The sequence below is a fragment of the Microtus pennsylvanicus genome, chromosome 7 (genome assembly GCF_037038515.1).
Source record: "Microtus pennsylvanicus isolate mMicPen1 chromosome 7, mMicPen1.hap1, whole genome shotgun sequence".
NCBI lineage: Eukaryota > Metazoa > Chordata > Mammalia > Rodentia > Cricetidae > Microtus > Microtus pennsylvanicus.
Genome location: NC_134585.1, coordinates 124,276,502 through 124,288,871, shown reverse-complemented (window position 1 = coordinate 124,288,871; position 12,370 = coordinate 124,276,502). Strand labels below are relative to the sequence as shown.

The following is a 12,370-nucleotide window of genomic DNA, read 5'->3' as shown; positions in this document are numbered from 1 at the left end:
GGAGGTTAGAGAAATGGAAGAGCCTGGTGCAATGTTTGGGTCCAAGGTAGAGAAAAGTATAGTAGAGAATGTGGATTCTCTCTGCAGATGGGATGAATTGGAGAGGTGTGTTTACTGAGGATGGCCTTGGGACACCTGTCTTTTACGTTTTCCCAAATTAAAAAAAAAATTCTGTTGAGAACTGGCTGCAAAAAGGATCTTTCTCTCCCAGCACTCAGATGCAGGGGAATCTCTGTGAGCTCGAGGCCAGCTTGGTCTACAGAGTGAGTTCCAGGACAGCAAGGACTGTACAGAGAAACCCTGTCTCAAAAACCAAACAAACAAAACAAAACAAACAAACAAATAGGGTCCTTCTCCCTCTGGCTTCTTGCTGGAGTTCACAGCTCAGCTCCAAGCTTTAGTTTCTTTCTTTCTTCCTACCTTGTCCTCAGCCTTCAATATGGCCTCTCCTCTGCCTGCCATTGGTTCTGGGGTCTGGAGCTCAGTGGTCTGATTATAGGCTCCTCAGGGTCATGCACTTCCTGAGAGCTATGCGGTTTGTCCCTCTGGCCCTTTCCCGGGGCTCTGTGAGAGCTAGGGACACAGGGACGGTACAGTCCTGGTTAGGGTGTTCCCCCTGACACTCCAGCTTCCTGCCCTGCTGCAGCAGCAGAGCCTCTTTTCCCCACCTTACCTGAGTAAGTCTTCCTTACTCAACAGAGCTGCTGGGAACAAGGCCCTCAAAGGGGCCCTCCACTACCACTTCCCTGAGATGAGATTCTGGTACGGCCTTTTTCTCTCTGAAACCCAAATTTCCAAGACTTCAATCATAGGAGGACCAAGACGGCAGAGTGCCTCAAACAAAATGGCATCCAGGAAGCCAGAAAGAGAAAGGACAGAGACAAGGGAAGGGAAAGAGGCCTGTGTGAGGAGATGGCAAGGATACTGCCGGGCACTGGCAGTCAGGCGAGAAGTGGAGCCAAACCCTTCTGTTTCTGCCCTTCAAGAGACAGGAGCTTGAAATTAAGGAAGGGCTCCATTAATGACAAAACTTAGAGATCGTGGGGCACAGATGAAGAGCTCAGAGAAGATCCAGAACAGGGCTTGGTGGACCTCTTAGGTCCCCAGAATCATACAACACCAGACAGCAGTATCACGTGTGATGTTGATGACCAAGGTAGATGAGCCCACAGGCCGGAAAGCGGAGCTAGAGTCAGGAAGTCATGAGAAATAAAGAGTGGCAGGCTGCCGGGCGGTGGTGGCGCACGCCTTTAACCCCAGCACTCGGGAGGCAGAGGCAGGCGGAGCTCTGTGAGTTCGAGACCAGCCTGGTCTACAAGAGCTAGTTCCAGGACAGGCTCCAAAGCTACAGAGAAACCCTGTCTAGAAAAACCGAAAAAAAAAAAAAGTGGTAGGGTGGGGGAAGTATGGGAAGAATTGCGCGCGCCCGCGCACACATACACATGCACATATACACACACATACATGTACACATGACCTAGAAGGAGAAGCAGAAAATAGAAGGAGAGGGAGAAAAAGTCAAAGAATAAGAGAAAACTTGACAGGAAGATGAGGGTAAGAGAAAGTAAGGGGATCTGGCCTGCAGAGGACTGAGATTTTCCAGAGGGGCAGGCGGGGGAAGGAAGGGCCAGGTCCTATGACCCCAGGGCCTGACAAAGAGCTTATGGCCAAGATGGATGGGACTGGATGTCAGAGCCTTTGTGGTTTAGAAAAAAGGGCACTGCTCTCAGGAGGTCCAGAAGGGGTGGAGGTGTTCTTTCCTTCTCTGAAGGCGCTTTAGTGTTGGTGAGAATTGGGGAATGGGCTGAGTCCAACCAGGTGTTTCTCCAGGCTGGGCCATCTGTCCTGCTTGAGCAGGACAGGGGACAGGGTGGGGGTGTGGCTACAGAGAAAGTGTTCAGTTATAGGAAGCAGGGGCCAGTAAGGCAGAGAGAAGCCCCTGCAGAAGCTACTGGAAAGGGTGCCCTGTGCAGGTCTTCTCATCCTCCTTTGGGCCTGGCACTGCCCTTCTGACCTCCTGGCTTCCTCTTGGTTTTTCCCTGTTGGCGCTGCTAGTCGAGAAACCAGTTCTGTTCCTGCCTGGATAAGGATCTTAGGCTCTTTCCAGGCCACCACAGAAACCAGTCAGGTCAACTGCACCTGTGACAGCACCCTACAGCTGTGAGAACTCCCACCACACTCCACCCAACAGTGGCCTTACTTACTTCACCTTACCCATAGTGCCCTGCCCAGGGTAAGCCCTTTTCTCTACTACCGAAGTACCTGCTGGTGTCTACCTCACCTCTTCCTGGAACCCATATTCTCTTTAGAGCAGGTGGGAAGAGGCAGCGCCCTCCCTCGGCTTTCCCTTGAATGCCCAGAAGCTGCTTCTGGCTCTGCTTCTGGCTACCCCTGTCCTCATTAGCTGCTTGACCTCCTTATAGCCCCTTCCCAGCTTCCCACAGCTGCTCCAATCAACTGCTCCCCTGAGCAGGCAGGGCACCCTTGCACAGCCGCTGGCCTGAAGAGCTGACCTCACTTAACCCCAGCCCCCTTGGTCTCTTCATGAGCCATTCATTTCCCATGACACCCTGGCCTCTTTCTTAGCCTTTGAACACCATCCCTCACTCCTCAGGGAAAAGGTCAGCTCCGGGTTTTCTTCTTCCTCGTCAAAAATCTCTCCAGCCTGGGAGCCTAGCCAGTTGGGATGTTCACCTTCCTAGACCTGGATGGAGGGGGGAGGACCTTGGACTTTCTACAGGGCAGGGAACTCTGACTGCTCTTCGGACTGGAGAGGGAGGGAAATGGGAGGCTGGGAGGAGGCAGAATTTTTTTTTCAATAAAAAAAAAAATCTCTCCAGCCCCTGACTTTGTCAGGCACCTAAAACCTCAGGACCCCCCTCCTTGTTCCTCTCTCAAATTCTCCTAGGGATCTGGCCATGGTGGGGGAGTACTAGAGCAGCAGACAGAGGATGCTCTAGAAGCATCTGGGGGTGTTAGGTGTTGAGCAGTGACTAGCCAGGTCCCAACTCCACCCCTTGAGGTAAGCCAGTGTGTCAGGCTAGGCTGGGGCTCCAGCTGGTGACTCAGATCCCAGCAGCCCAGATTCTGTTCCCAGCAGTGCGGTCAGAGAACCAGAGAACAGCGTCCCAGAAGAAAGGGATCCCAGGATTCTGCTTTTCCTTTATGTTGAAAAAAAAAAAAAAAGAGAGAGTAAGGACTTAAGGACACAGCCAGTGTGTGGTGGGGTCACTCAGATGTCAGGAAAACCCTGGGTCACGTGGGTGATATTACATGGTCCAGAATAAACCAGCTTGGTTCCAAAGATGCAGTAGACACCCCCCTCCATCTCCTTCCCCTCCAACAAGGGGAGGACTTTTTTGGGGTGGAAAGGCATGTTGGTCATTCTCAGCAAGTCCCTGACTGTGGACGCCACACCCGTGCAGTCCCGTGCTGAAGGGGGAATCACCCAGCTGATGATTCAGGAGGAATCTGAAGCTGGCACTGACTTCTGCTAAGCAAAAGCCACCTTTCCCTGGCCCTGCCTGAGAGGGACGACTGGGGAAGGCTAGCCTGATGCACTGGTGTCAGAGCGGGCACTTGCTGACTCGACTTCCCCTCTACCCTGTGAAATAATGGCTCCCGAGGGCCTGGCAAAGACGTCCACCCTCTCCTCTCCCGGGGGGCCTGCTGGGCGCGCACCTGGTGCTGCTGAACGGTGAGCCCCCTCTCTGCTCTGCCAGCCTCTGGTAAGTTCCCCGTGCCATGCCTGACTCTCGTTTTGCCCCTTCCTCGGAGCGGCGGATAGAGGCTAAAGTCTTTCACTGAGACCATTCTTCAGGCATCTTTCTCATTAACAGACCCCGACTCTCCGAGATCAGCAAGAACTGTGGAAACAGACGGAAAGGCCCAGTCAGGCCTAGCACTCCATCTTGGGGCAAGAACAAGCCCCATAGCTCAGCCGATGCCTAGGACTTTCCACCGCCTTCCAAAGTGTTTGAAATTTCCAAAACATTTGCAGTCCTTTCTAAAGGCTAACTTTAGTTCAAAGGTTCAGCTCCTCAGTGGGATGAAACTGGGAGGACCGGGAAGAAAGGCGTGCAGACGATTAGATATTTTCTCCACTTTCCCTTTTCTCTTTGTCTTCTCTTTCCCAGCCCTACTCTTTACTTAATCCCCATTCAATTCACTGCTCCTGGCAGGGAGCCAGCATTGTTCCTGCCGACTCCGGTCTTCCCTCCTTCTTCCCACCCCGCGGTGGGGACCCACAACAGCCCCTGCGGGTTAGGGCACAGTCCCCACTCCTGGCCCCGCCCAGGCCTGGAAAGTCGTGAGTTTAGGTTTCTCTAGGGAAGTAACTGGGACGCCCCCTCCCCTCAGCTGCTCGGCACCCAGCGGCCCTCGGGTCTCCCTGCTAGTTGAGCGAGGCTCTGCAGGCCAGCAGAGTAAGCCACCGGGCTTGGCTGCAGCCCTAGGCTCATCCCTCGCTATTCGCCCGCTTTTTTTCTGCAGCTTCCGGTCTTGCTGGGGTCTAAAGCCCGTTCTGAGGATTGCCCGGGGCGGGACCAGGACGGGGAGAGAGAATAGAGGGTCTCCAGTCTCCCGGCGAGGTAGATGCCTGCTCCCTGAACCGATTTCCAAACAGGCTTCTCTCTCCCTCTGGCGGCAGCTCTCTAAAACACAGCTGGGGTTTTTGTTTGTTGGTTTTTAAAAATTTGTTAGTATACAAAGAAATAGGTTTCATTGAGAATTTTGACACAGATATATCGTTATACTTTGTTCTCATTTGTCGTGCCCCCACCTCCACTGCTCCCTCTTGCCAGCCCAATTCCTTAACTTCATTACCTCGAGAGATGCTTGGGAGTTAACTAAAGCACACTTCCAGGCGCGTCTGTCTGGAAGGAGGCACTATCCAAAAAGCTGGGAGCTAGATGTAGTCTGGCTGCCCTGAAACTCACAGAGATCCTGTCTCAAAATACAAACAAACAAACAAGCCTAAGAACAAACAAAAGCCAGTAAGAGAGGGCCTGTATCAATGCTTCATTGGTTAAGAGCACTTGTTGCTCTTCCGGAAGACTTGAGTTTCAAAACCATCTGTAAGTCCAGTTTCAGGGGATTTAATGCCTTCTTCTGGCCTCTTCAGATATCAGGCGTACTTACAGTTCACAGACATACATACAGGCAAAACACTCATACACATGAAAAAGTCACACACACACACACACACACAGAGAGAGAGAGAGAGAGAGAGAGAGAGAGAAAGAGAGAGAGAGAGAGAGAGAGCAACGATAGGTATAGGTTCAGTCCAGGATGAACGGTAGAAGGAGCTAGGCTGATGTACTTGAGTGACAGCTGTAGCCAAGGCACCCACACAGGATAGAATTTAGTGCTCAGTAGGCTTCCTTCCCCTTCCCATTTTGTCCCATCTAGCTCCCAGTCTTTTTGTTTTGTTTTTTGTTTTTCAAGACAGCTTTGTTATTCTGTAGCTTTGGAGCCTGTACTGGAACGAGCTATTGTAGACATGGCTGGCCTCGAACTCACAGAGATCCACCTGCCTCTGCCTCCCGAGTGCTGGGTTTAAAGGTGTGCACCACCACCTGGCCTTTTCTTATAGATGCCTCTTCCCAGACACACCTAGAAGAGTGCTTTAGTTAACTCCCAAGCATCTATCAAGCTAATGAAGTTAGCACTGGCAAGAGGGAGAAGAGAACAGTGTGTGTGTGTGTGTGTGTGTGTGTGTGTGTGTGTGTGTATCACACAAATGAGAACAAAATATAATGATATATATTTTTCAAAATCTCTCAACAAAACCTATGTCTTTGTATACTAACAAATTAAAAAAGATCAGCTGGGATGGAGCTATCAAGAGCCCTGGCTGCTCTTCCTGGGTTCTGCTCCCAGCACCCCATATAGTGACTGGCTCACAACTACCTGCAAGTCAAATTCTAGGGGCACTGGAGTTACAGGTAGTTGTGAATTACATGGGTGCTGAGAGCTGAATCCAAGCAGCAAGTGCTCTTACGAACCAGCCACCTCTCCTGAGCCCCCAGCCCTATAACTTCTAGGTGAAGAGACGGAGCACTGGGTAGGGGAAAGGTCATACCAGGTTCAGACATCTCTGCCCACTGCCTGCAATAATGCCCTGCTATTTTGCCTTCTCTTGTCTCATGATATCATTCTTGGCATTTTTCAGAATGTTCTGGACATTTTGGGATATAGAAAAGTAATGTGTAGTGGTTTAGCATGTGTGGGCCCCCGTACTACAAATGTAGAGGACACTGTGGTCTCCAGTCCCATTCAGAAGCACTTTCCCCAGAGTCAGGTGTGATGTGCACCCTTGTAATTCCAGCCCTAGGGACGCTGAGGCAGGAGGACAGTGAGTTAGAGGTTAGTTTGTCTCAAAAATAAAACAAATAGTCTATGGCCATACCACCCTGAACGCGCCTGATCTCATCTGATCTCGGAAGCTAAGCAGGGTCGGGCCTTGTTAGTACTTGGATGGGAGACCGCCTGGGAATACCGGGTGCTGTATAGGCTTTTTAAAATAAATAAATAAAACAAATAAAAGAAAGTTCTTTATTTGCTAGTCAAGGCTTGGGCCCTGGGAGAGAGGCAGCAGAATGAATGTTGGCTTCACTCTGTGAAAGGGTTCTCCTGCCTTTTGACTACCCTTTGGTGGTCCCCCTCCTGACACTGTGGTTGGTCTCTCTTGGCTGCGGTCTTCCTGGGATGAGGCTCAGGGGGCAGGGAAGCAAGCCTGTGCCTTTGAGTCCTCCAGACCAGCCTGCCCCAGCCAAAGGAGATTGCCCACTCTCTTTGGAGGGTGGTACCCCTATGGGCAGGTGTTGAAAGCAATAGCTGGCCTACCCTTGACCCAGCAGTCACTCTGTGCCCCAGCACCACTACTGTGCCCCCTTCACGCTTCCAGTCTTCCCTCGTGTGCCTGGTGGGGGAAGCCTGGAAACCTCTTTGAGGATGTTCATCCTAGTGAGGTTTCTGTTGTTATGATACACACCATGACCGTCTTAGTTAGGGTCTCTGTTGCTGTGACGAGACACTATGACCACAGCAACTTTTATAAAGGAAAACATTTATTGGGGCTGGCTTACAGTTCAGAGGTTTAGTCCATTGTTTTCATGGTGGCATGCAGGCAGACATGGTGCTGGAGAAGAAACTGACCCACAGGCAACAGAAGCAATTGCGTACTGGATGTGAGCAGAAGTGAGGCCTCAAAGCCCACCCCACAGTGACACACTTCTTCCAACAGGGCCGTATCTACTCCAACAAAGTCACACCTCCTGATAAGGCCACTCTCTTTGGGGGCCATTTGCTTTCAAACCATCACAGTGACCAAAAGCAACTTGGAAGGGAAAGGGTTATTTCATCTTATAACTCCCAGGTCTTGCTCCATTACTGAGGAAAGTCAGGGCAGAAATTCAAAGCAGGAATTGAAGCAGAGGCCATGGAGGACCACTGCTTACTGGCTTGCTTCCTCATGGCTCACTTAGCTGCCTTTTTATACAACGCAGGATCACCTGCCCAGGTGTGGCACTCTCCTCTGTGGTCTGACCTCCCCCACATCGATCATTAATCAAGAAAATGTGGTCTGGGAATGGGGGCCACACTTCAAATCCTAGCACTTGGCAGAGGCAGTTGGATCCTGGACTACATGGTGAGTTCCAGCTCAAACATGGCTCTATAGCAAGATCTGTCTCAAAAATAAAACAAAGAAAGAAGAGAAACTGCCCTCACAGAATTGCCTACAGGCCAATCGGATGGAGGTAATTCCTCAATCCTTCTCACTAGAAGATCCTTAGCTTGTGTCAACTTAGCCAAATAAAACCAACAATAAAAACAAACAACCCCCAAACAAACAAACAATCTAATCAGACAGTATATGTGGTACTTGGTGGCCACCATATTCAGGTCTAGAGTTTGGCCACAGCCGTGACACACTTGATTCAGCCATTGAACATTATTCCAAGTTGTAACGGCGTAAACGAATGCAGACAGATTGTAAAAATATATATACAGCTTTAATGGCTAAATAGACTTGCAGAACCACCGTTCCCGCGGAGACCAGGAAAGCAGAAGTAACGGCTGGGAGCACGCTAGCCAAATTTATAGGCAAACATTAGCCCGAGGCGAACACGCCCCCTAAGGGGCGGGACTTATCCCTACATCTCCCTTTTTGTCTAAATAAGACAGAACTAAACCAAATACAACTATATACAATAATAACAAATAATAAATATAACAAACAATATTGAGAACAAAAGTTTTGCTAAACATTCTATCTCAAGGAGTCTAAATAATGTAGAGAGTAACTACAATTATATAATCTTCAACTCCGTCAAAGATCTGAGAAGGGAATAAATATTACTTAACAAACGAGATATATCCAAAAATGTGCAACAATTGACAGAGACAACTGACTACCTGGGCAATCACCCAAAGTCTCGTTTGCAATGTTGAGTCAACCAACTTTGGCTAAGGCCTAACATAACTGACATACCATTATTAAAGGCAAGGAACTTTTCAAAACTATCTTACCCTGTCTTGGCAGGATATGACAGTCCTGTTTTATCCATTGATGCACACTCTGTATCTCTGTCAGTGGTTCAGGTATGGGCATTTCTTTGCCCAAAGGCCAGTTCTGCCAAATAGAAAGGCTCCAGGTGGAGTGTCTTTGGTGCTCAACATTCTCTCGGGAATAGAGCGGTGTTGCCAGGAGCAATTGTGTCTCCCTATCACAAAACTCTGAGTTAGATTAAAGGCCATTTTCTACAGCTCTTTGAAGAGGTTGAAGATTATCTATCTATACTGAGTATAATCTCTATATATCTAGGGAACCTGATTAGTCTAATTATAAATGACAAACTTAGATGACTATTTATCTATATAATTCTCAATATCTATCTAACTTAAAGACTAAGACAATAAACAACTGTGTAACAAATGAGGATAATGATGGCCAAATATAAACACTGTACAAATATACATTGCAATATGGTAAATATATATCAATACACAAACATTATATAAGTATCTTAATCAGAGGTAGAAATGTACACTGCAATATGGTAAATATATACAATATATATTTATCAATACAATATATGTCAATACATAAAAAATGTTTTAAACAGAGATAGAAACATGCATGCATACAATAGTCAATATAATTAAACTTTGTATCAATATACAAGAATCGATACCAATATATTTGTCTAAGAGCAGTAACTCACAATTATAAATCTATTATCCCATCATTCCCTCTTTTTTTTTTCAAAATGATCCCTGAGCTTATAAAATTCCTCCCCCAACCTCCCAACCCCTAAATGATGTCCCTAAACCCCGGGGTAAACTTTACTGGGAGAGGGGACGTCGTCCTCTAGAATTACTTCCAGCTGTCACGGGGGTGACGTTCTTTCTGGGGGATCCTGTGAAAGTAAAATGATGGTTAAATTTCAAGATCAATGTCTTTTAAAATTGCAAATAGTCTCTGAGTATTTTGTGGAGGTCTGGCCAGAATGTTGTACAAGATGTGCACCATTTCAGCTAACCAAGTTGGGATCGTCTTGTGCAGCTAGTATCCAAAACAGGTCTTGTAGTAGTGCTATCAGTATCATGACGTCATATCAACCAGGTAGAGTTGTTTTTGTGGGGCCCCATCTTCTTCCTGGAAACTTCAAATGTCACTTCAGGAAAAATTCATTGTTCATTGTGAAAAACTTAAACATTAATCATATAGACATATATAGACATACATATATATATTCAATGAAAGACATGATAGATATATTCAATGAAAAGTATGATAGATATGAAGAAAAGCAAAGATGTTTTCTAAACTCATATTTCTTTATGTCCCATATCATGGCTCTTGACATGAGACAGAAACTCCAGAAACTCTGGGTTTTTCTCTTACTAACAGGCTTGGAATTGGAGAGGGACTGAGCCGGAGTCCAACTTCAAAACCAGCTCTACATATTTATAAAGAAATGTTTAATAAGACATATATATATATATAAATTAATACTTACAAAATGTGTCCATCCATCAGTAATTAAATATTCAGGGTCCCTTAAATTCTTTGAAGATGAGTATTTTCCTGTGGAGATAAGAAAAGAACCCTGCCTCCAACCTATCTGTATTTCTTACCATCAGTATGTTCGCCATCCTTATGAAAGAATTGTTATTTATCTTTTCCAAGTGGCTTCTCTTCTTCAAACTGAACCTTTATTAATTTTGACGGTATCCACAATTTTTCCTCACCTGTGGAGATAAGAGCAAAACCCCTTCCCCAACGCAGCACATCTCCTGGCTTCCACTGTGAGGTCAGCACATCCTTGAAATAAACTGGTTGATTTAGTTCAGTAGACTTTTCCATTATCCAATGTCTTTCTGTAGCCGTTGTTCCCTTCTCATTAGCGTTGAGAAAATTCAAGGTTAACAAAGCATTATGTAACCTATTTCTGGGGGTGTTTTCCACCCCTTTCTGTTTGTTCAACATATCCTTTATAGTTCGATTTGATCTTTCTATGACTGCTTGACCTGTAAGATTGTATGGTATACCTGTAACATGCTTGATATTGTAATAATCAAAAAACCGTTTCATTTTCCTAGAGACATAAGCAGGACCATTATCCGTCTTTATTTGTGCAGGTATACCCATGATAGCCATGACTTCTAATAAATGAGTGATTACTGAATCAGCTTTTTCTGAACTTAAAGCAGTTGCCCACTGAAAGCCTGAATAAGTGTCAATGGCCTGATGAACATATTTTAATTTGCCAAATTCTGCAAAGTGGAACACATCCATCTGCCAGATTTCATTCCTTTGGGTGCCCTTTGGATTAGCCCCTGCAGGCAGTGGCGTTTGGATATAGAAAGAGCAAGTAGGGCATTTCTTTACAATCTCCTTAGCTTGTTATCATGTAAGTGAAAACTCTTTCTTCAAACCTTTGCTATTAACATGATGTCTTTTATGAAATTCAGAGGCTTGTAGCACACTACCAATCAATAATTGATCAATTTCTGCATTACCTTGTGCTAAAGGTCCTGGCAGACCCGTATGGGATCGGATGTGTGTTATGTACATAGGGCAAAGCCTATTCCTGTGCGGTGGACTTCTAGACCGGCGACGGAAGAACGACCACCACACCAGGATTCCACTCAGATCACGCTTTACTGGAGTGCCCTTGATTGATGGGGAGCAGGAAAGGAGGGGGCAGGAAAACGAGGGACAGGGAGCGAAGGGGAGAGGCAGCAGGAAGCGAAGGGGAGCAGGAAGCGAAGGGGAGCAGGAAGCAAAGGGGGAGTAGGAAGCGAAGGGGAGCAGGAAGCGAAGGGAAGGGGGTGCACTTAGGCAGCCGTTTAAATAGGGAACTGGCATGCGGGTTGCCCTGTGATTGGCTGCCACCAACAGCTGCCACCAGACCGCATCGGGATAGGCTCAAGAATCCACATCCTCCGCGCATGCGGGAAGCGGGGACACGCAGCTCTCAGTGAATAGCCAAATATGGAGTTGTTTGTAACAAACAAGACAGGATGTCGGCGCCATCTTGTAATGGTGGTCCTGTCCAGCTCACTACATTCCTGATCAAATCTTGAACCTGGATAAACAATGAGGTTACTTCTGTATCATCAGGTATAAATTCAGCAGTTTCAATATGTAAAATAACTCTTTCTGTGTATTGTGAATCAGTGACTATATTAATAGATTCTTTAAAATCCCTTAGCACCATAAGAATGGCATATAATTCCGCCTTCTGAACAGAATTATAAGGACTTTGTTCCACCTTACCCAAGTCTTCTGATTTGTAACCTGCCTTCCCTGATTTATTGGCATCAGTATAGAATGTACGGGCTCCAGTTATTGGAGCATCACGGACGATTCGAGGAAGGATCCAAGAAGTTCTCTTTATGAAGTTAAGCCTCTTGCTTTTTGGATAGTTGTTATTAATGTCTCCCAAAAAATTAGCACAAGCTCTTTGCCATGGTTCATTATCTTCCCATAATTTCTTTAGTTCATCAGCAGTGAAAGGCACTGTAATTTCTGCTGGGTCTATGCCTGCTAGTTGACGAAGTCTCAGCTTGACTTTTATAATTAACTCAGAGACTTTTTCCACATAAGTTTTCAGTATCTTACTTGGTTTATGTGGTAAAAAGATCCATTCCAAGATAATATCATCTCTCTGCATTAAAATTCCTGTAGGAGAAATTTTTGATGGTAGTATGATGAGAATACAATCGAGCTCTGGATTCACCCTGTCCACATGTGCCTGTTGTAATTTTTCCTCAATCATTGCCAGTTCCTTTTCTGCTTCAGCTGTTAATTCTCTGGGACTGTTTAAATCTTTATCACCATCCAAGGTTTTGTTCAAAT

General features: G+C 46.6%; 1 non-coding gene across 1 annotated transcript; it reads left to right on the top strand.

Moving 5' to 3' along the window:
- The first annotated feature begins 6,395 nt into the window (after positions 1–6,395).
- Positions 6,396–6,514, top strand: LOC142855209 (5S ribosomal RNA). The gene has a single exon (XR_012911472.1). It is a non-coding gene; the product is annotated as a 5S ribosomal RNA (ribosomal RNA).
- Positions 6,515–12,370: the final 5,856 nt, after the last annotated feature.